This window comes from Bombyx mandarina, chromosome 22 (assembly GCF_030267445.1).
Source record: "Bombyx mandarina strain Sakado chromosome 22, ASM3026744v2".
Lineage (NCBI taxonomy): Eukaryota > Metazoa > Arthropoda > Insecta > Lepidoptera > Bombycidae > Bombyx > Bombyx mandarina.
The window spans coordinates 14,613,177-14,634,518 of record NC_143228.1 but is presented as its reverse complement, the minus strand read 5'-3'; the positions used below and the strand labels follow the sequence as shown (position 1 = coordinate 14,634,518).

The window sequence follows — 21,342 nt, the reverse complement described above, 5'->3', positions numbered from 1 at the left end:
TTCAAATTTTTGTAATTAATTGTGTAACTTAAAATTTTCTTTCCGAATGACGTCACCCGAGTCTTTATTACTGTAATGATGTCTACATTGGCTTGTTATATCTTGAAGGGTAGAACTTCGTATTTTTCACACATTTGATATTCGATCTTTTCATAATTATCTTTTCTGAAAAACTGTCTATTCATGTTTTTGGAACTTGGACCAAGCTTCAAAGTATGTTTACATACAAAACATCCATTAATAGACAAAATCCCACAAACCCAGGACGTAAATATTTAAAGCAAACTTAGCGTTCCATTATTTACCCAACAATAAAGTTTATACGGCAAAATACAAAGTGATTAATGGTTCCCTATATCAATTACTGATGTCAGGTGCAACCTGGTTTTTGTCGGGTAGCTCCGGGGGGAGCCGTAATGGCTTTCGAGGCTTAAGAATTACGAAGACAGTTCTTTATATCATCTGTGTCAGTGTATCGTGGTGGATATATGATTTATAAATAGTATCGATGTAATAGATGATATTTTTATTTGTGATTAGGGCTTATTTAAAAAAAAGCCGGTTGTCTGTAAAGTCGATTTACTGACGATAGTTGAACGTGACAACGTCATAAGAAAATATTGGTGGAATGGTTTCATTTTTCAATTATCGCAATTATCGTTGCTATAAACAATTGCCACCACATTCACTTTTCAGTGAACTTCATACTTGACGAAAACATGTAAATGTATTATTGTATAGCAGCTGTTCACGCGGATGCATCGCTCACTCAAGTAGGAGAGAGACAGATGTCGAACGCTGCCGAACGTGGAGGCCGATTGTGCCTCTTTGTCGCTGGTTGCGCGCTCTCGCTTGCACTTCAAGCCTTAAATGGAACGCCTCAGAGCGAGGTAACGCCGCACGAGTCATGTTTTTTTGTGCGTGCAGCCGGCTCCATTGAATTATAAGACGTTGTCACGTCAAAAAAAGATTTTGTCGTATCTAATCATAAATACAATAATGAATTCACAATTCAAGTTTCATCGTATGTTTCTTCTCTAAAGTCAACGTGGCCTAAAAGATAAGGTACCCTATTTACCTAATATCCAGCGCTACGAGTATCCCAGTGTTCAAATTCCGCAGGTAGGTACTAATTTTTGTAATGAAACATGTATTCAACATAATTATGCTCACGAATGACTTCCACGGTCAAGCAATTGATTACATTGGGTAAGAAGTCTTCTAGGCTGCCAAAATTTTTATTTTGGTAATTATTATACAATTGACACATACCTACCAATAAAAAAGGCGCTTTCTTAAGTTTGTTTTACATTACGCGTTGATACCAAACGCGTGTTCACGAACGATTTCCACAATCAAACAATCGGAACGCGCAATGAAAACCGAACTAATATTATAGAGAGTACCATCATTCTTTCTGTCGCGGGTAGTCACGGATTCTGGCTTGAAGTATAAAGTCACATGATACAGTCTTCCACCAGTATTTACGAATCTATACTAATATGATATATTAATACGTGAAGCAAAAACTTTGTATCCTTTTTACGAAAATTGCGCGGACGGAGGAGTATGAAATTTTGCACACTTATAGAGAATATAGAGAAGGAGTGCACAATGCTAATATATTTTTTAAATAATGCATAAAAGATACATTAAATCAATAAAGAAAACAATACACACACTACATGCCATGTATTTGACGCACACACGCATGCATACTATTTATTGTCAAACTTTTGTTCTTTTTGTTGTCAAACTGAGATTAGATTAAATATTGTTTGTCTTTGTTAATATTTTTTATAGTGTAGTCTTGGCGAAATTTGTGATTATAGAAGTATAACATACAATCATAATAGTGTACAAACTTACAATTCCAATTAATTATAGTCGAATTTCGACTACTGCGGGACCTCTAGTATTATATAAATCTACAGTGGGTTTTACGGATGTTCCGTTATAACTACCGAACCATGTATTCGATTGACTTGAAACTTGATATCCATATAGAAAATACATGTACTTAATGGATAGGCTAATATTTATATGAGTGTTGGACTCCTTTTTTTTTTTTTTTTAATTCCTACCTATGCTGATAGCCTTGAGAGGCTATTTCAGCGTACCCTAGCTTGTGTAGGTGAGCTCGCGGGGCTCAAACCGGAGAATTGCTAACACCGCCCTAGCAAGAGCAGTGCTTCGCAGAATCTACCACCGGATCGGAAGCGCGACCCACTGAGAAGATCCGGCGAGAAACTCAGTGGGCTGTGTCTGTGGGTTAATTCGCTCGTCGAGCCCTTCGTCGCAAGCGACGGGTTCGGCGAGGACGGTGACCGGTGCTTGTATTGCCTAAAAATACCGTTAATGGATCAGGAGGATCCGTGATGACGTGCTTTGGGCGACGTCGACGGTTTACCAAACGGTCTACAGGATCGGGTATGTAGTTTCCGGCGGCCACGACAAGAGGGTTCTCATGTCGTGCCGCCTTCTCAAAGTGGCGCAGCGATGCCGACTGTAGATACTTACTGACGGGGTCGAGCTCCAGGTCATCGTGGAGGTCCACGTTCCTCTGGAACCATGGTGCTCCGACGGCTATCCTGCAGAATCGGGATTGTATAACCTGAAGGGGTTTCAAGTTGGTGCGGGCCGCGTGAGCGAACACTACGCTTGCATACGTCATGACGGGGCGTATGCAAGTTTTGTAGAGGGTTACCTTGTTACGGAGGGACAGTTTGCTTCGTCTACAAAGCATTGGGTAGAGTCGTCCTAGTATAAACGCGGCGCGATCGCGTACCGTTTTTACGTGGGGACGGAATGTCATCCCTCTGTCGAGGGTGACGCCTAGGTATTTGACCTTTGCTTCGATGGAACGTAAGCGCAGAGTTACGTTCCTCAGCAGTGCCAGGTCTATAGTGCTCGGACGGAGCGCGATGTTATACGGATAACATGTTGGAGTTGGGGGACCGACTACTTCGAAGGTAAGGTCGTCTATAAACACGTCGAGACGCCTACCGTTTATGTTTGAACTGTGGCAGTTCCACCTAGTGTGGTGGCAATTTAAATCGCCTGCCAGGATGACGGAGTCTCCCATGCCGAACAGTGACTCGATGTCACTGCTCAGAAGGGGCTTGTCCGGGGGGAGATAAACGGATGCGATGACGATCGGCTGGTGTCCCGTCAGCGAGATACGGCACACTGACGCCTCGATATGTGAGAGCGAGGGGGTATCGAGAGGGACAACGTGCAGGGCCCGCCTATAGTAAATGGCAGTCCCGCCTTTGGAGGCGGTGAGTCTGTCATTCCTAACCATGACGTAATTCGCGACTTTCGGGTCACGACGCGAGGGCTTCAGGCAGGTCTCCTGCACTAGCAGAATATCTATAAGATTGTCGCGGAGGAATTCGTAAATTTGATCGCGTTGTCGCGCGAGTCCGTTAGCATTGTAGAATGCTAACGTAAGGGAATATGGTTTCTCTCTAGCGTTTTGCGCCATTGATTACCGGTGATTTTAGAAAGTACGGGCCACGGACTCGTAAACGTCCATGTATTCGAACGCGGCCGCGAGCCGTTGTTCGGGGTTTACCGCCCTTCGCATCGCGTCTGCGAACGATCGCAGACGGTCGAAGTTGACCGCGGTGACGAAGTCGCGCACGAGCGTGAAGTCGTTGACGGCTGAGGGTTGCGGGGGACGGTACGCGGGCGCGGGAGGAGGTGCGAGCAGGGGCTGCGGCGCGGGACGTGTCGCGAGCGGGGGCTGGGGTGCGGTTTGTGTTCCCGACTTCGTATACGGCAGCGGTTTATTCCACGCCGAGACGGTGGGAACTGCAGCCGGTACGAAGGCGGGTTTCGGTGCTGAAGGCACCGAAGTCTTTGGGCCGACGGTACGGGGGGCTGGGTGGGTCAGACGTTTACGCGGAGCCCTAGGACATCCACGGTAATTCGCGGGGTGCCCTTGCTTAAGGCATAGGACACAGCTTGGAGGTTCGGTCGCGGTTTCCCTAACTCGCGAGCAATCTAACGTGGCGTGATCGCCGAGGCACTTCACGCAGCGGGGGCGCGCGTGGCAATTCCGAGCCGAGTGGCCATAGAGTTGGCATCTGTGGCACTGTCCGGGAGTGCCACGTCTATGGGGGGCTTCAATGGTAACCCCGGATAGGCCACATACTGTCGCGAGACATGCGATCTTTTTCTTGGCCTCCGGGGTTGGTTCTAGTGCGACTAGAACCATGTTATATGGTTTTTTGTCGCGTCCGTTGTGCATCCGGTGCACACTTACTATCGGGAGGGACTGAGCGGTCAGATCCTCCTTGACGTACTCTATGTCGAGTTCCTTCGGAACTCCGCGTATTACTACGCGGAGCTCGCGGTCCTCCTGAAGAGCATAGGTATGGAGTTGGACTCCCTAATAATAATGACAATAAATAGTAATGATTTCCGCAGAAAAAAATGTATCTGCCTGTAAAATGTATCTGCATGTCATCTGTAGATTTAAGCTCGGGCATATTCGCTTCGGCTTACACAATACAGGTCTACAGGCGACGTTTTTTTAACTTCATTAATGTTCGTTACGAATCTGTAGGGGAATGATACCCCCGATAATGATTAAACATTTTTCTAATCTAATCAGTGCGAGCTGAGATTTCAACATGCGACCTTCTCGCACAAAAGGCAAGGCCACTGCCACTGGGTACATTAATTTATAAAGGCTTATGGTGAATTAGAAAGTTTCGTTCAACTATGACAACAATTAAGCGATACAGACTAAAGTTTCAGGATACGGTATAATATGTTGTGTAGGAGTATATCAATGAATGGCACCCACGGGATGTCAGACTTCAGTATATTATTCTTGAGGCTAGACGCTCTGAAGTTACGCTGTAGGGTTGTCACCTGCTTGTAAACAAATATACAAAAAATTTACTCCGATTTTTTTTATGATTCTTGCAATACTTGTAATATGAAATGGGTATAATAGTGACTGCATATAATAGTGACTGTACAATCTAATATGATTTCTTTGATGATATGTTTAAGGATGCATATATTATGCACAACCGATGTTAGATTTAAATTTTGATTGCTTAGTGGGGTTGCTTTTCGTTTTGAATGTTTCAGTTCTAGCTCGTAATGTATTTAAGACTAATGGAAGGAGCTGACGGTCCATTCAATTTTAAGGGATCACCGGAGTCCATAGACATCAACAACGTAAATGCCGCCACCCATATGGATGAGATGAGATTGAGAGATGAATTCTAAGTCTCAGTTCTGCAATAAAACGGCTGCCCCACCCTTCAAATCGAAATGCATTACTGCTTCACCACAGAAATAGGCAGGGTGATGGTTTCTACCCCTACAAGCTCATATGATGCTTTACTGCCACTAAATTTTCGGTTGGATAGATGGATATTTCGACTTATAAGGTGGTGGGAATCCGTACCTACTAAAGCCGCTGTGGTATTCTTGTATGGGGTCTTTCGTTGTCAGCAAATCTTTAATAATAATAATAATAATAAGCCTTTTTATTCCTAAACATAGAGTTACAAGAGGTCCCTAAGTTCGGTGTGCCTTTTGGCATAGGCCTCCTCCAATTCCTTCCAATGGGTCCTGTCTCTTGCTACTCTCAGCCAGAATGGTTTCGCTGTCTGTTTCAAGTCATCTTCCCATCTCCTGACTTGACGACCCCTACTTCGTTTGGCTTTCAACAAATTTTTATTTGTCAACAATATTTAATTACTTACTTACTTATTTACGTACTTATACGACGCTCTCAAAAAAAATCATTGTCATGATAACAAATTCTGTGCCAGCCCTATCTAAGTAACTTCGTCACACGCCAAATCCCAAAAGTACTTAGTAAATATGACGTGTAGTTTGAAATAGCAGGGTGCCAGTTATTTTTATCATTTATATCAGGGTGTAAAATACATGGGAAATTAAGACTAAATATTTTTGTTACAAAATTACGATAATCCCGAACAGTTCAGCAGCGAACTCTTCACTAAACTATTGTTTTGTATAAATCCTTTCATTAGTAGAGACAATTGATTCTGACCGTCTCTGTCTTTGTAACAGCTTATCTGTTTATAATCTACGATTTGATTGCAGATTAATAACAGAGAACTATTTTTGTTTAAAAGTCATTTCCTAATCAAACATTTGCAAGCATTCGTATCAGTCTTTTCACGTAACGCCTTTGTATTGTAGTTGTGCTTAATTAAAACTAATTTTAAGGTTTGATGGCGCGTTTTTTAATGTGACCATATTATTTCCAAAATTTTGAATATTTTACGGACGTGTTATAAGTAGTTTTAATTATTTCTACGACCCCAAAAAATCGAAGGAAATACTGTATCTGTCCTTAAGTTTGCATAGTATTGTTAACGGTTTTGGATTACGAGGCCCTTAGTACATTTAGGTCATTAGTATGAGCTTTGAAAAGAGGTATCTGTTGTTTTAAAAACGAAAATTGGGAAAAACATGTTCCTTTGTTATTTTTAAATCGATATTATTCAGCCAGTATCGTGATTCTCGATTCTCATTTTACGCTTTCCATTTTAGTTCTTTATTATCAACTAGCGACCCGCCCTCGCTTCGCTTCGGAAACATTAAAACACACATGAAACCAAAAAAAATAAATAAAAAAAGTAGCCTATGTTCATCAGGGACAATGTCGGCTTCTAACGGAAAAATAATTTTTCAAATCGGTCCAGTAGTTTCGGAGCCTATTCGAAACAAACAAACAAACAAATCTTTCCTCTTTATAATATTATTATTATTATCAATACATTACGCACTAAAGAAAAGTTGAATGTATTTTCTCCTAGTCCGAATGCATTGACGCTTAACATATAATACAAGAACGCATTTCCTCCCACACCTAAGGCTTTGGAATTAAACTCACGACGCCTCCCACGCGCTATGACATGTCCTTATTCAAATGGGGTGTAAACTGAGTATTTGTTGTCAATTGTGTATTAAGTAATTTGGACGTTTTATTAAGAAAAAGTCCACCGGCTCTATAGGCAAGAGAAATGACAACTAACTAAAACTAGAATTGGCGAAGGTGAAAATTGGAACGTGCTTTAACTCATTAAGAGATTATTATTAGCCAGCATTCAACCATTACAAAATTGAATGAAATTGAAATTTTACTGGTGGTAGGACCTCTTGTGAGTCCGCGCGGGTGGGTACCACCACCCTGCCTATTTCTGCCGTAAAGCAGTAATGCGTTTCGGTTTGAAGGGTGGGGCAGCTGTTGTAACTATACTTGAGACCTTAGAATCTATATCTCAAGATGGGTGGCGCATTTACGTTGTGGATGTCTATGGGCTCCAGTAACCACTTAACACCAGGTGGGTTGTGAGCTCGTCCACCCATCTAAGCAATAAAAAAAATACTTAAATGAATGTAATATAAAAAAATGTAGATATTAAAAAATTGCATGTTAGTACTGAAGGAAACCTGAATTACCAAAAACTTAAGCACATTTTTAAGATGGGCGACACTTATATGGGACTTATTAAGCATTATACAAGTATCAAAGTCGACTAATGTACCTACATTGCAATAGTAATATAATTGTATGAATATAAACGTACTGAGATATTCAGTAGTGCTATTGTATCGACCCCCTTATCTCCGGGGTATTACGAATGTGCGTTAGGGGAACAATCCGTTTGAATCAATAAACTTTTAGAAAAAGATCTAATCGCGCCATCGGTTGTGATTATGTGCTCTGAGCATGTAGATTGTATTCAGAATAGGGCTGGACGGATCGTCGATAACCCTATCCTTCTTAATAGTTTCTAACCTGGTCTGAGCCTGTGCTCGCCCACCTTCTAGTGAAACTAGAAGCGTCTTTGGACATAGTGAACCCTTCCTCAAAAAAAAGTTTGGAACCTTTGGTTACGCGGTACTTTTGCTTTGTTTTTGCCGCTACTGAAATCATCATCCTCATTGGACACGTTTTGTTCAATTGGCAGTTTTTTTTCCTGCCTTAGTTGATAGCCTTGAGAGGCTATTTCAGCGTAATTTTAACTAGTAGGTGAGCTCACGGGACTCAAACCTGACGACGTTGCTAACACGAACCCTAGCAAGAGCCGCGCTTCGCCGAATCTACCATCGGATCGGAAACGCGACCCAGAGAAGATCCGGCGAGAAACTCAATGGGCTGTGTCTGTGGGTTCGTTTACTCGTCGAGCCACCCGTAAGCGACGGGTTCGACGTGATCGGTGACCGGTGCTTGAGGTACCTAAAGGCACCTTTAGTGGATCGGAAGGATCCGAAATGAGGTGTTTTGGGCGACGTCGACTGCTTTCCATTCTGTCCGCAGGCTCGGGAAAGGAATTTCTAGATATCAATCAGATTATCTTTACGATTTTTCTTGAGAGCTATTTTCATTCTTTCTTTAGACGAGTTCTGAAAAGTGAATATGTTGCAGCTTGGTGTCCTAGGCATTGATTACTATCGGCAATGGTGCTCATTCGCCATTGTGTAGGCTGTACGAGCGTCTGCCTGTAATTAAGACCTCTTTTAAAAAAATAAGAATAATAACAAAACCATACCTCGATTCTTTTTTAATTGTTTATCTAATAGCTTCCTGTATACAGGGTGTTGGTTTTGTTGTTATTACGACACAAAACACAAATAGACAATACAGTTTCGTCCTTTATCATTGAAATGAAAGTCGAGTGACGAACGGAAACGGCCATGATAGTGTAAGGTTTGTTAGGCGATACAAATTAAAAATAATTTCCTGTTTGTTATTGTGATATCTGAACTGTACCATTTTGGGGTTCCGTTACGAGGCAGGTGGGCGGTTACTTATTATTACTCTATTAGTAACGTTATTACAGTGGCGTGCAGTTAAAATAGGGTAATATGTTTATAAACAAATAAGCATAAAATTACGGTAATTAACAAACGGTGTTTAGTTTGATGTTTTCTTAACAATAAAGGTATTGCTAATACATTCATATCCAGTGTTGGTATGGCGGTTAGAGACTTATAGTATTTGCACAGAGTATACAGTATATATAGACTTCGAATACGATTCTCGGTCGCAGTCAATGTCTTTGTTAATTATATTTGAGCATACTCATTCTGTTTCATTTGTTTATTCATAACAAAGGGGACATTCCTAACTTGAAAACGTTGAGTTTGTAATGTACATATTTTTGATTTATCAATCAATCAAAATAATGAATAAAACGATCAGACGATAGAAGTGAATCTTTAAAAAGTATTCTTTCTCATTCATTCACACGCTAAATGCAATGGATTTCTCTTTTTTATGTCACTTTTTTCGTTTCATCCAATTTTAAATCATAACAGTGCTAAGAAAATTTTATCATCATCATCATTATCAACAGCCCACAGTCGTCCACTACTGGACATAGGCCTCTCCCAGTCTACACCACTGAGCCCGGTCTGCGGCTCTCCTCATCCACTTCTTGCCGGCCACCGTGCGGAGGTCATCGCACCACCTAGCCCGGGGGCGTCCCACGTTACGTCTTCCGCTGCGCGGTCTCCACTCGAGAACCCGTCTGCTCCAGCGATTGTCAGTCCTACGGCATATATGGCCAGCCCATATAAGAAAATTTCACTTCCTTAATATTTAAAATTACAATTTAATATATTAAGTAGTAATATAAAGTTCATCAATTTTAATCTTAAGCCCTAATTGAAACGACATCCGTCATCCGTGACCAAGAAAAATGGAAAGCATTCGATTTGAAAACAGTAAACGGGAAATGAAATCGTAAAAGTATTTTTAATTATGTCTGCGACTTGCAAAATCGTAGCAAATTCTGTTGTAGCCTTAAGCTGCTGCCAGATACACTTGTTAGACTTATATTGTAGATGACTTAAATCCTTTAAGCTGATTATGAATATTGGGTAAGATTTGAATCTGTTTGTTCGTCGATATTATATTATCTGTACGGCACAGACAGCGGGTGGCTAGCCAGAAATATTATTCTAAAATGATATAATCTTTCTATTCATACACGCACTTCACGCTTTCTCTACAATTTTTTTTATTTCATATTTATTGCGTAGATGGGTGGACGAGCTCACAGACACCTTTTTTTTTTTTTTAACTCTGGGGAATCCATTTACGGATAGCCGGTCGAGGGGGGTAACGGACCGGGTTATGTCGGACTCCGGCGCCTCCTGAGAGGAAGAAGGGGAGAAGAGAAGGGCCGAGGTCCTTCACCTCCCCCAATTTCTCACAGGAGACTACACCTTGAAAAAGGCGCGCGAAGCACTTGCCCCGCAGAACGACTACCGACTAAACCCCATCGAGCCCCACCACTCCGACTCCACGAAACCCACGGTACCGCACAGTGCGCGCCGATGGCTCGCCGTCGCCGGTACCCATCCTGTTAAGCTCACAGACACCTGGTGCTAAGCAGTTACTGGAGCCCATAGATATCTGTAACGTAAATGCCGCCACCCACCTTGAGATGTGTGTTCTAGGGTCTCGTATATAGTTACAACGTCTGCCCCACCCTTCAGACCGAAACACATTACTGCTTCACGGCGGAAACAGGGTGTTGGTACTTACCCGTGCGGACTCACAAAAGGTCCTACCACCAGTGCAATAAATAGTGCAACAATAAATTTATTTTCTATTTTTTAGCTGGATTTTGTACAATAGTGTTTTTTTTTAAACTATTATTTATTAATTATGGTGTTACAGTTTAATATCAACATGTCAATAATAAGCTATTAATTTATTGAGGTTGAAGCGGTTGAATTAGGCATTGTTAATATTGTGGACTAGCGACCCGCCCTCGCTTCGCTTCGGAAACATTAAAACACACATGAAACCAAAAAAATAAAATATTTTTTTTTTTTAAAAAAGTAGCCTATGTTCATCAGGGACAATGTCGGCTTCTAATGGAAAAAGAATTTTTCAAATCGGTCCAGTAGTTTCGGAGCCTATTCGAAACAAACAAACAAACAAACAAATCTTTCCTCTTTATAATATTAGTATAGAAGAGCTGTTAAAAGTCCCAACAAAAATCGCTAATCCTGATTATCCTAGTGAAGATAAGTGGTTTAACTGCTTAAAATATTGAATTGTCATCGGTCCTTGTTAAGTATGCCAAATTTCGAGTTAATCCGACGTTTTGAAGGGGATCAAAATAAAGTTCAAAGTTTCGGTTACATACATCCATACTAGCATACGTATGAAGCTAATAAAAGTATTATAACTCCTATGATCTTATAGATTATAAGGTAAATTATTTGGAATTTTTGATATTTCGAAAGTTAATATCCCGTGTTAATATAGTATATCAGCTTCTCATTTACGAATCTTAGTGACCGGTACCCGGGATTGCTTTGCCGAAACAAACGGTAATCTGACGGTTCTGACTCTGATGACTATTTATTAAGTATTAAGGCTCAGGCTCATTATTACATTGTTTCGATCCATTCGGATGTCTTTATTTATCATTTTTGGTCTGTCTATCTTCTAGTTTAAGGAAAATGCGAAAATGTTTTGTTATTGGTCAAGGAAAAGTCTGATGTGACAGCATGAATGTGATGAATGGATTCGTGTCTGGGTCGTTATCGTAACTTTCAGTTTTGGAGAGAATAAATAAATATAAAATCATATTCTTGAACGCGACTCTATCTTTTGTTCGAAGATTGGACTTGTTTGGATTTGTCAAGTCTAATTTTTAACGAACCTATAAGTAAAAAGTATAAGAACCTAGGTAACCTAAGTAAGTCCTCCTTTGAGAAGTCTCTAAATGAAGTAGCTTGTTTACTACTACTATTTTGAATCTACTGAAAAAAAATCTAAATATAATTATAATAATAAATAAAATCTACTGTCGATCTGTCTTTGGATTACTGCTGTCAAAGAGACAAGCTCATTTTTGCTATGCAATTTTATAATGTTAATATTGATTAGTCGATATCTATTCTCTGTCAACAATAAAGAATAAATATGAAAAAGAAAGAAAATATAGGTATCAGGTGGTTAGCAGCTTCAATAATTCGATGTTTTTTTTAAATACAATTACTAAAAGCACGCTAGTGTGCTTAGTGTGAGTTTTTTAACGTTCTCGATAGCGTAAAAGTTAACTCAAATTTGTATGCAGTTGGAACAGCGCCCCTAGCGGCAAACGTAGGCAAACGTTTCAACTCTATACAAATTTGATTTAACTTTTACGCTATCGAGAATGATAAAAAAAACCCGCACTAAGCGCACAGAGCGTGACCCGGTTACACTAGTATATCATAAGCAATTGTGTTCAGTACGAAACATTTTTATTTTCGTTCTACGAGGCATTTTCTTAATGTTTCGAGGTCAATTTCCCTGTCCGGCACTGTATAAAGGTGAAATAAAACATTAATTGCTGTCAGTGCGTCGGGGGCGAGACAAAAGGCGGATATTTTTTTCGTTCGTATTGTACGAGCGGGCCCAGCGTCACGGTGAGCGACCACGGCCCTCGAACGACCCAAATGCTAATCGATATAATGTCTGAGCAACCATAAATCGAGCGAAAATGTTGACGCTCTCCTACAGACGTAACGTTATCTCGCTGTTACGTGAATAGTACGAAACATTACTAGAGTTAACTAGCGTTGCTTTGTTCCGATATATGTATATAGAATTTTTGTCTTATTTTTTTTTTTTTTTTTTTTTTTTTTTTTTTTTTTTTTTTTTTTTTTTTCCTACCTAAGCTGATAGCCCTAGCGGCTATGTCAGCGTAACCCTAACTTTAGTAGGTGAGCTCACGGGGCTCAAACCTGACGATGTTGCTAACACGAACCCTAGCAAGAGTCGTGCTTCGCAGAATCTACCACCGGATCGGAAACGCGACCCACTGAGAAGATCCGGCGAGAAACTCAGTGGGCTGTGTCTGAGAGTTAATTTACTCGTCGAGCCCTTCGTCGCAAGCGACGGGTTCGACGAGAACGGTGACCGGTGCTTGAAGTACCTAAAAGCACCGTTAGTGGATCGGGAGGATCCGAGATAACGTGTTTTGGGCGACGTCGACTGCTTTCCATTCTGTCCGCAGGATCGGGAATGTAGTTACCGGCGGCCACGATGAGAGGGTTCTCGTGTCGTGCCGCTTTATCGAAGTGGCGCATGGACGCCGACTGAAGATACTTACTGATGGACTCTAAGTCCAGGTCGTCATGGAGGTCGACGTTCCTGACGAACCACGGGGCTCCGACGGCTATCCTGCAAAAACGGGATTGAATAATTTGAAATGTTTTTAGGTGTATGCGGGCCGCGTGAGCGAACACTACACTTGCATAGGTCATGACGGGGCGTATGCAAGTTTTGTAGAGTGTCACCTTATTTCTAAGGGACATTTTACTTCGCCTACATATCATCGGGTAGAGACGTCCTAGAATGAAGGCGGCACGGTCGCGTACCGTCTTAATGTGGGGGCGGAATGTCATCCTACTGTCGAGGGTGACGCCTAAGTACTTGACCTTCGGGGCCCACGGTATGGGCTGGTCGAACATCGTGATTGGGCGAACGGCGGGGGCGGGGGTGTTGACGCGCCTAGTCGGGAGAGGGATGCTCAGCGTGGTGTTCGGAGGGCGACCCCTTTTGAAGAGCACCGCTGTGCTTTTCGTGGGGTTGATGTCGATGCGCCACTTCCGGAACCACTGTCCCATGGTGGTAGCTGCGGTCTGAAGTCGTCGATGAAGCAACGCCTTCTTCCTACACGAGTAGTAGATGGCGGTGTCATCGGCGAAGAGCGCCAGATGGGTCTCCGGAGACCGGGGTATATCATTGATATACAAACTGAATAGTAACGGGGAGAGGGCGGAGCCTTGCGGGACTCCGGCTGTGACGTGACGGGGCCGGGAACGCGTTCCCTCGACTCGATATCGGAACGAACGGTTCGACAAGTAGTCTCGTATGATGAGCACGAGTCTGTCTGGCACTCCCATGTTATACAGTTTGTATATCAAACCGTTGTGCCAGACTTTGTCGAACGCCTTCGCTATATCGAAGAAGAGGGCTCCTGTCGGAATGGGTTTCCGCCTGTTCAGCCCTAGTAAGATGAGCTCCGTGAGGCGGTGCACTTGATGGACGCACGAGTGTCTGGCGCGGAATCCAAACTGCTCGTCTATAAGAATTTTATTCGCGGATACGAAATCCCAGAGGCGTTTACGAAGGAGCCGTTCGTATAATTTGCCTATCGCCGGGAGGAGACTGATGGGGCGGTAACTCGCGGTTTCGTTATTCGGTTTGCCCGGCTTGTGTATGCCGATAACGTCCGCTTCTTTCCACGCCGCGGGAAAGATGCAGTTCGTCATAGCAGCATTTAATATCGTGGCCAACATCGTTATCAGTTGGGCTGGTAACAGTTTTAGCGCGCGGTTGCGGATGCCGTCGGAGCCGGGAGCTTTCCGTGGTTGTAGGCTATCGATCGCCTCCTTAACCTCGGAAGTGGTAATGGGGGGTAACGCGTCCGAGGGCGGCAGGGAAGCTCTGCGCTCGACCTCCCTGTCGACGAACTCGGTGTGTTCGGGGTCCGCGTGTTGAGTGCTGGTGGTGCACTGCTCTTGCAGTGCATCGGCCAGCAACTCTGCCTTGTCATCGTCATCGTAAGCCGGTGGTTGGCCTGAGGGGCGTACGAGAGGCGGCATAGTGACGATAGTTTCGGACTTGAGGGTCCTAGCTAGTCGCCAGTATGCTTGGTGAGTGGGCGCGAGTTCTTCTAAATAACTATCCCAGTTTTCGTTTCGGGCGTCGCTTAAGCGGGATTTGACCTCCCGCTGTAAGCGACGCATCCGAGTCCGGTTTGAATCCGTGGGATATCGATCGTAGGCCCGGATTGCCGCGTTCCTAACTCTTACGAGGTCCCTAAGATCGGGGGAAAGTCTGATGCGGTGGAAGCAGTCCTCCACATCGACTTGTTTCGAGGATCTTATGATCGCCGTCGAGACGTGATCAGTGAAGATGTTTATGGATTCGACGGTATCCTCGGGGGATGGAGTTGAATCCGGGCCGCAAGGGAGGATTGGTGGAGCGGTGTCAGCTAAGCACGTGCCCAGCTTCTTCCAATCCACCATGGTCCTCGTATCTGGTTCGCGGTTGAGTGGGCGACCGAGCTGCATGACTACAGGTCGGTGGTCTGAGTCGAGTTCTGACATTGCCTCGATGGAGCGCAAGCGCAGAGTTACGTTCCTCAGCAGTGCCAGATCTATTGTGCTCGGACGACGCGCGGTGTTGTACGGATAGCACGTGGGGGTCGGGGGGTTGAATATTTCGAATGTGAGGTCGTCTATGAACGCGTCGAGACGCCTACCGTTCACATTCGTGCGATGGCAGTTCCACCTAGTGTGGTGGCAATTTAAATCGCCTGCCAGGATGACCGCGTCCCCCATACCGAGCAGTGTCTCGAGGTCACTGCTCAGGAGGGGTTTGTCAGGGGGAGATAGACGGATGCGATGACGATCGGCTGGTGTCCCGTCAGCGCGATGCGGCACACTGACGCCTCGATATGTAAGAGCGAGGGAGTATCGAGAGGGACGCAGTGCAGGGCCCTCCTATAGTAAATGACAGTCCCGCCCTTGCGGGTGGAGAGTCTGTCATTCCTAACCATGACGTAATTCGCGACTTTGGGGTCGCGACGCGAGGGCTTTAGGAAGGTCTCCTGCACCAGAAGGATGTCGATGAGATTGTCACGGAGAAACTCATATACTTGGTCGCGCTGACGCGCGAGTCCGTTAGCATTATAAAATGCTAACTTTAAGGAACGCGGTTTTACCCTACCGTTGTTGGCCATTGATTACCGGTAATCAAGCCAGCGTACGCTGGACGGACTCGATGACGTCCATATGGTCGAACGTCGCGTATAGGCGGTCATCGGCCGTGACCGCCCTGCGCATGGCGTCGGCGAACGAGCGCATGCGATCTATATTTATCGCGGCGATATAATCCCGCACGATTGAAAAATCGTTTACGGCAGGCCGCGCGGGGCCGGGGCGAGGCGCGGGACCGGGCGCGAGGGCGGGGCGCGGCGCGAGCAGGGGCTGGGGTGCCGGTGGTTTCCCTGCCAACGTGAGCGGCAGCGGTTTTGCCCACGCGGAGACGGTGGGCACCGGTGCCGGCACGAAGGCAGGTTTCGGCGCGCGGGGCGCCGAAGTCTTTGGGCCGACGGTTTTCAGTGGCGCGTTGGCCAGACGCTCCCGCGGGGCCTTGGGGCATCCGCGGTAGTTGGCCGTGTGACCCTGCTTTTGGCAGAGCACACAGCTCGGCGGTTCGGTCGCGGTCTCCTTGACCCGCGAGCAGTCGGCTGTCGCGTGGTCACCGAGGCACTTTACGCACCGCGGACGCGCGTGGCAATTGCGCGCGGAGTGGCCATAAAGTTGGCACCTATGGCACTGCCCGGGAGTGCCTTTTTTGTGTGGGGCCTCGACGGTGACCCCTGATAAACCGCAAACGGTGCGGAGACTTGAGGCGATCCGTTTGCCTTCCGGAGTAGGTTCTAGCGCGACGAGAACCATGTTATACGGGAACTTGTCCCGACCGCTGTGCATACGGTGCACACTTACTATCGGGTACGCCTGCCCGATTAGGTTTTCCTTAATTAGCTCGACGTCGAGCTCCTTTGGTACTCCGCGTATTACTACGCGGAGCTCGCGGTCCTCCTGGAGTGCATAGGTGTGGTAACCTATGCTCTCTTTTCGGAGGTAAGATGTGAGGGCCCTATGGTCGCCCGGCGTTGCGACCTTAATTTGAATCCCGTGCGCGAGATTACGCGCTTGGGAGTAATTTATTTTATTGGCCGTAAGGGCCTGGGATACCCGGTTCCACGCTGATTTTTCCCGTAGGATTACGGGCGGGGGCGCGGTAATTTTATTGACGGGCGCGGGTTTCGGCGACGGGGTTGCGCGGCGAGGGGAGTCGGGTGAGACCACGACTTTAGGTCGCGACGCGTTCGCGGCCTTGGGCTGTTTTGGCGCTGTGGACGGTTCCACGGCACGGGCGCGTTTTTTGCCGCGCGTGACGGTTTTGAACCCATCGGAGGTTCCGGGCTGCGGGCTCGTCGCGGACTCGAAGTCCATCTCCGATCCGGTATCGGAGTCTGAACCGGAGTTGGCGATTGACGACGCGACGGACGAGATCGGTGTAAACGTCGCGGGTGCGTTAGGCGCCTCGCTGGCGCTAGGCGCTTCATGAGTCGCTACGTGAATACGTGCGCTCGAAATGGATTTGGGGGCGGGGCATGTTTGTGCGGCTCTGAACGACGCGGCGAGGGACGCGGGCGGGGGGGAACTTGCGCGGGCGGCCCTGTAGGCCGCGAATTCGGCCGTGAGGTTAGATAGGACCGGGTACTTCTCGGCAAGTAACCCGAGAAACCCTAATAACTCTTCTTCCATGGTTTCTTTTGCCCGGGGGGGGCGTCCCCGGGACTTAAGGCACACTCGCCGAAAGGCGAGTCCCCTGAGTAGGAGTTCACCCCCTGAGCTTTACCAGCTCCAAGGGGGGGGAGTGCCTTTGCCGTGAAAACGGCAGTCGGCTGGGAATTGGGGTGGAAAGTTGGGAAGGTAGGGCTCCACTGGGTTGTGAGAATGCCACAACAAGCGGTGATCTCAGTGGAGTTTTAGTCTCGAAAGAGACTGTTTTTCACGCCGAATAAATAATTAAATTTAATAAATGAGATGAGTGAAATGATAGTGTGAAGTTGTCGTTGCGAGTGCACAATAATTTTTTTTTTTTTTTTACCTACCTAAGCTGAGAGCCTTGAGAGGCTATATCAGCGTAACCCTAACTTTAGTAGGTGAGCTCACGGGGCTCAAACCTGACGATGTTGCTAACACGAACCCTAGCAAGAGTCGTGCTTCGCAGAATCTACCACCGGATCGGAAACGCGACCCACTGAGAAGATCCGGCGAGAAACTCAGTGGGCTGTGTCTGAGAGTTAATTTACTCGTCGAGCCCTTCGTCGCAAGCGACGGGTTCGACGAGAACGGTGACCGGTGCTTGAATTACCTAAAAGCACCGTTAGTGGATCGGGTGGATCCGAGATGACGTGTTTTGGGCGACGTCGACTGCTTTCCATTCTGTCCGCAGGATCGGGAATGTAGTTACCGGCGGCCCCGATGAGAGGGTTCTCGTGTCGTGCCGCTTTATCGAAGTGGCGCATGGACGCCGACTGCAGATACTTACTGATGGACTCTAAGTCCAGGTCGTCATGGAGGTCGACGTTCCTGACGAACCACGGGGCTCCGACGGCTATCCTGCAAAAACGGGATTGAATAATTTGGAATGATTTCAAGTGTATGCGGGCCGCGTGAGCGAACACTACACTTGCATAGGTCATGACGGGGCGTATGCAAGTTTTGTAGAGTGTCACCTTATTTCTAAGGGACATTTTACTTCGCCTACATATCATCGGGTAGAGACGTCCTAGAATGAAGGCGGCACGGTCGCGTACCGTCTTAATGTGGGGGCGGAATGTCATCCTACTGTCGAGGGTGACGCCTAAGTACTTGACCTTCGGGGCCCACGGTATGGGCTGGTCGAACATCGTGATTGGGCGAACGGCGGGGGCGGGGGTGTTGACGCGCCTAGTCGGGAGAGGGATGCTCAGCGTGGTGTTCGGAGGGCGACCCCTTTTGAAGAGCACCGCTGTGCTTTTCGTGGGGTTGATGTCGATGCGCCACTTCCGGAACCACTGTCCCATGGTGGTAGCTGCGGTCTGAAGTCGTCGATGAAGCAACGCCTTCTTCCTACACGAGTAGTAGATGGCGGTGTCATCGGCGAAGAGCGCCAGATGGGTCTCCGGAGACCGGGGTATATCGTTGATATACAAACTGAATAGTAACGGGGAGAGGGCGGAGCGTTGCGGGACTCCGGCTGTGACGTGACGGGGCCGGGAACGCGTTCCCTCGACTCGATATCTGAACGAACGGTTCGACAAGTAGTCTCGTATGATGAGCACGAGTCTGTCTGGCACTCCCATGTTATACAGTTTGTATATCAAACCGTTGTGCCAGACTTTGTCGAACGCCTTCGCTATATCGAAGAAGAGGGCTCCTGTCGGAATGGGTTTCCGCCTGTTCAGCCCTAGTAAGATGTGCTCCGTGAGGCGGTGCACTTGATGGACGCACGAGTGTCTGGCGCGGAATCCAAACTGCTCGTCTATAAGAATTTTATTCGCGGATACGAAATCCCAGAGGCGTTTACGAAGGAGCCGTTCGTATAATTTGCCTATCGCCGGGAGGAGACTGATGGGGCGGTAACTCGCGGTTTCGTTATTCGGTTTGCCCGGCTTGTGTATGCCGATAACGTCCGCTTCTTTCCACGCCGCGGGAAAGATGCAGTTCGTCATAGCAGCATTTAATATCGTGGCCAACATCGTTATCAGTTGGGCTGGTAACAGTTTTAGCGCGCGGTTGCGGATGCCGTCGGAGCCGGGAGCTTTCCGTGGTTGTAGGCTATCGATCGCCTCCTTAACCTCGGAAGTGGTAATGGGGGGTAACGCGTCCGAGGGCGGCAGGGAAGCTCTGCGCTCGACCTCCCTGTCGACGAACTCGGTGTGTTCGGGGTCCGCGTGTTGAGTGCTGGTGGTGCACTGTTCTTGCAGTGCATCGGCCAGCAACTCTGCCTTGTCGTCATCGTCATCGTAAGCCGGTGGTTGGCCTGAGGGGCGTACGAGAGGCGGCATAGTGACGATAGTTTCGGACTTGAGGGTCCTAGCTAGTCGCCAGTATGCTTGGTGAGTGGGCGCGAGTTCTTCTAAATAACTATCCCAGTTTTCGTTTCGGGCGTCGCTTAAGCGGGATTTGACCTCCCGCTGTAAGCGACGCATCCGAGTCCGGTTTGAATCCGTGGGATATCGATCGTAGGCCCGGATTGCCGCGTTTCTGATTCTAACGAGGTCCCTAAGATCGGGGGAAAGTCTGATGCGGTGGAAGCAGTCCTCCACATCGACTTGTTTCGAGGATCTTATGATCGCCGTCGAGACGTGATCAGTGAAGATGTTTATGGATTCGACGGTATCCTCGGGGGATGGAGTTGAATCCGGGCCGCAAGGGAGGATTGGTGGAGCGGTGTCAGCTAAGCACGTGCCCAGCTTCTTCCAATCCACCATGGTCCTCGTATCTGGTTCGCGGTTGAGTGGGCGACCGAGCTGCATGACTACAGGTCGGTGGTCTGAGTCGAGTTCTGACATTGCCTCGATGGAGCGTAAGCGCAGAGTTACGTTCCTCAGCAGTGCCAGATCTATTGTGCTCGGACGACGCGCGGCGTTGTACGGATAGCACGTGGGGGTCGGGGGGTTGAATATTTCGAATGTGAGGTCGTCTATGAACGCGTCGAGACGCCTACCGTTCACATTCGTGCGATGGCAGTTCCACCTAGTGTGGTGGCAATTTAAATCGCCTGCCAGGATGACCGCGTCCCCCATACCGAGCAGTGTCTCGAGGTCACTGCTCAGGAGGGGTTTGTCAGGGGGGAGATAGACGGATGCGATGACGATCGGCTGGTGTCCCGTCAGCGCGATGCGGCACACTGACGCCTCGATATGTAAGAGCGAGGGAGTATCGAGAGGGACGCAGTGCAGGGCCCTCCTATAGTAAATGACAGTCCCGCCCTTGCGGGTGGAGAGTCTGTCATTCCTAACCATGACGTAATTCGCGACTTTGGGGTCGCGACGCGAGGGCTTTAGGAAGGTCTCCTGCACCAGAAGGATGTCGATGAGATTGTCACGGAGAAACTCATATACTTGGTCGCGCTGACGCGCGAGTCCGTTAGCATTATAAAATGCTAACTTTAAGGAACGCGGTTTTACCCTACCGTTGTTGGCCATTGATTACCGGTAATCAAGCCAGCGTACGCTGGACGGACTCGATGACGTCCATATGGTCGAACGTCGCGTATAGGCGGTCATCGGCCGTGACCGCCCTGCGCATGGCGTCGGCGAACGAGCGCATGCGATCTATATTTATCGCGGCGATATAATCCCGCACGATTGAAAAATCGTTTACGGCAGGCCGCGCGGGGCCGGGGCGAGGCGCGGGACCGGGCGCGAGGGCGGGGCGCGGCGCGAGCAGGGGCTGGGGTGCCGGTGGTTTCCCTGCCAACGTGAGCGGCAGCGGTTTTGCCCACGCGGAGACGGTGGGCACCGGTGCCGGCACGAAGGCAGGTTTCGGCGCGCGGGGCGCCGAAGTCTTTGGGCCGACGGTTTTCAGTGGCGCGTTGGCCAGACGCTCCCGCGGGGCCTTGGGGCATCCGCGGTAGTTGGCCGTGTGACCCTGCTTTTGGCAGAGCACACAGCTCGGCGGTTCGGTCGCGGTCTCCTTGACCCGCGAGCAGTCGGCTGTCGCGTGGTCACCGAGGCACTTTACGCA

General features: G+C 47.3%; 1 protein-coding gene across 7 annotated transcripts in view; it reads right to left on the bottom strand.

Annotated features, from left to right (window-relative positions):
• The window catches only part of aus (argus), a 133,061-nt gene that overhangs the window by 90,733 nt on the left and 20,986 nt on the right, over nucleotides 1–21,342 (bottom strand). The window lies entirely within an intron of this gene.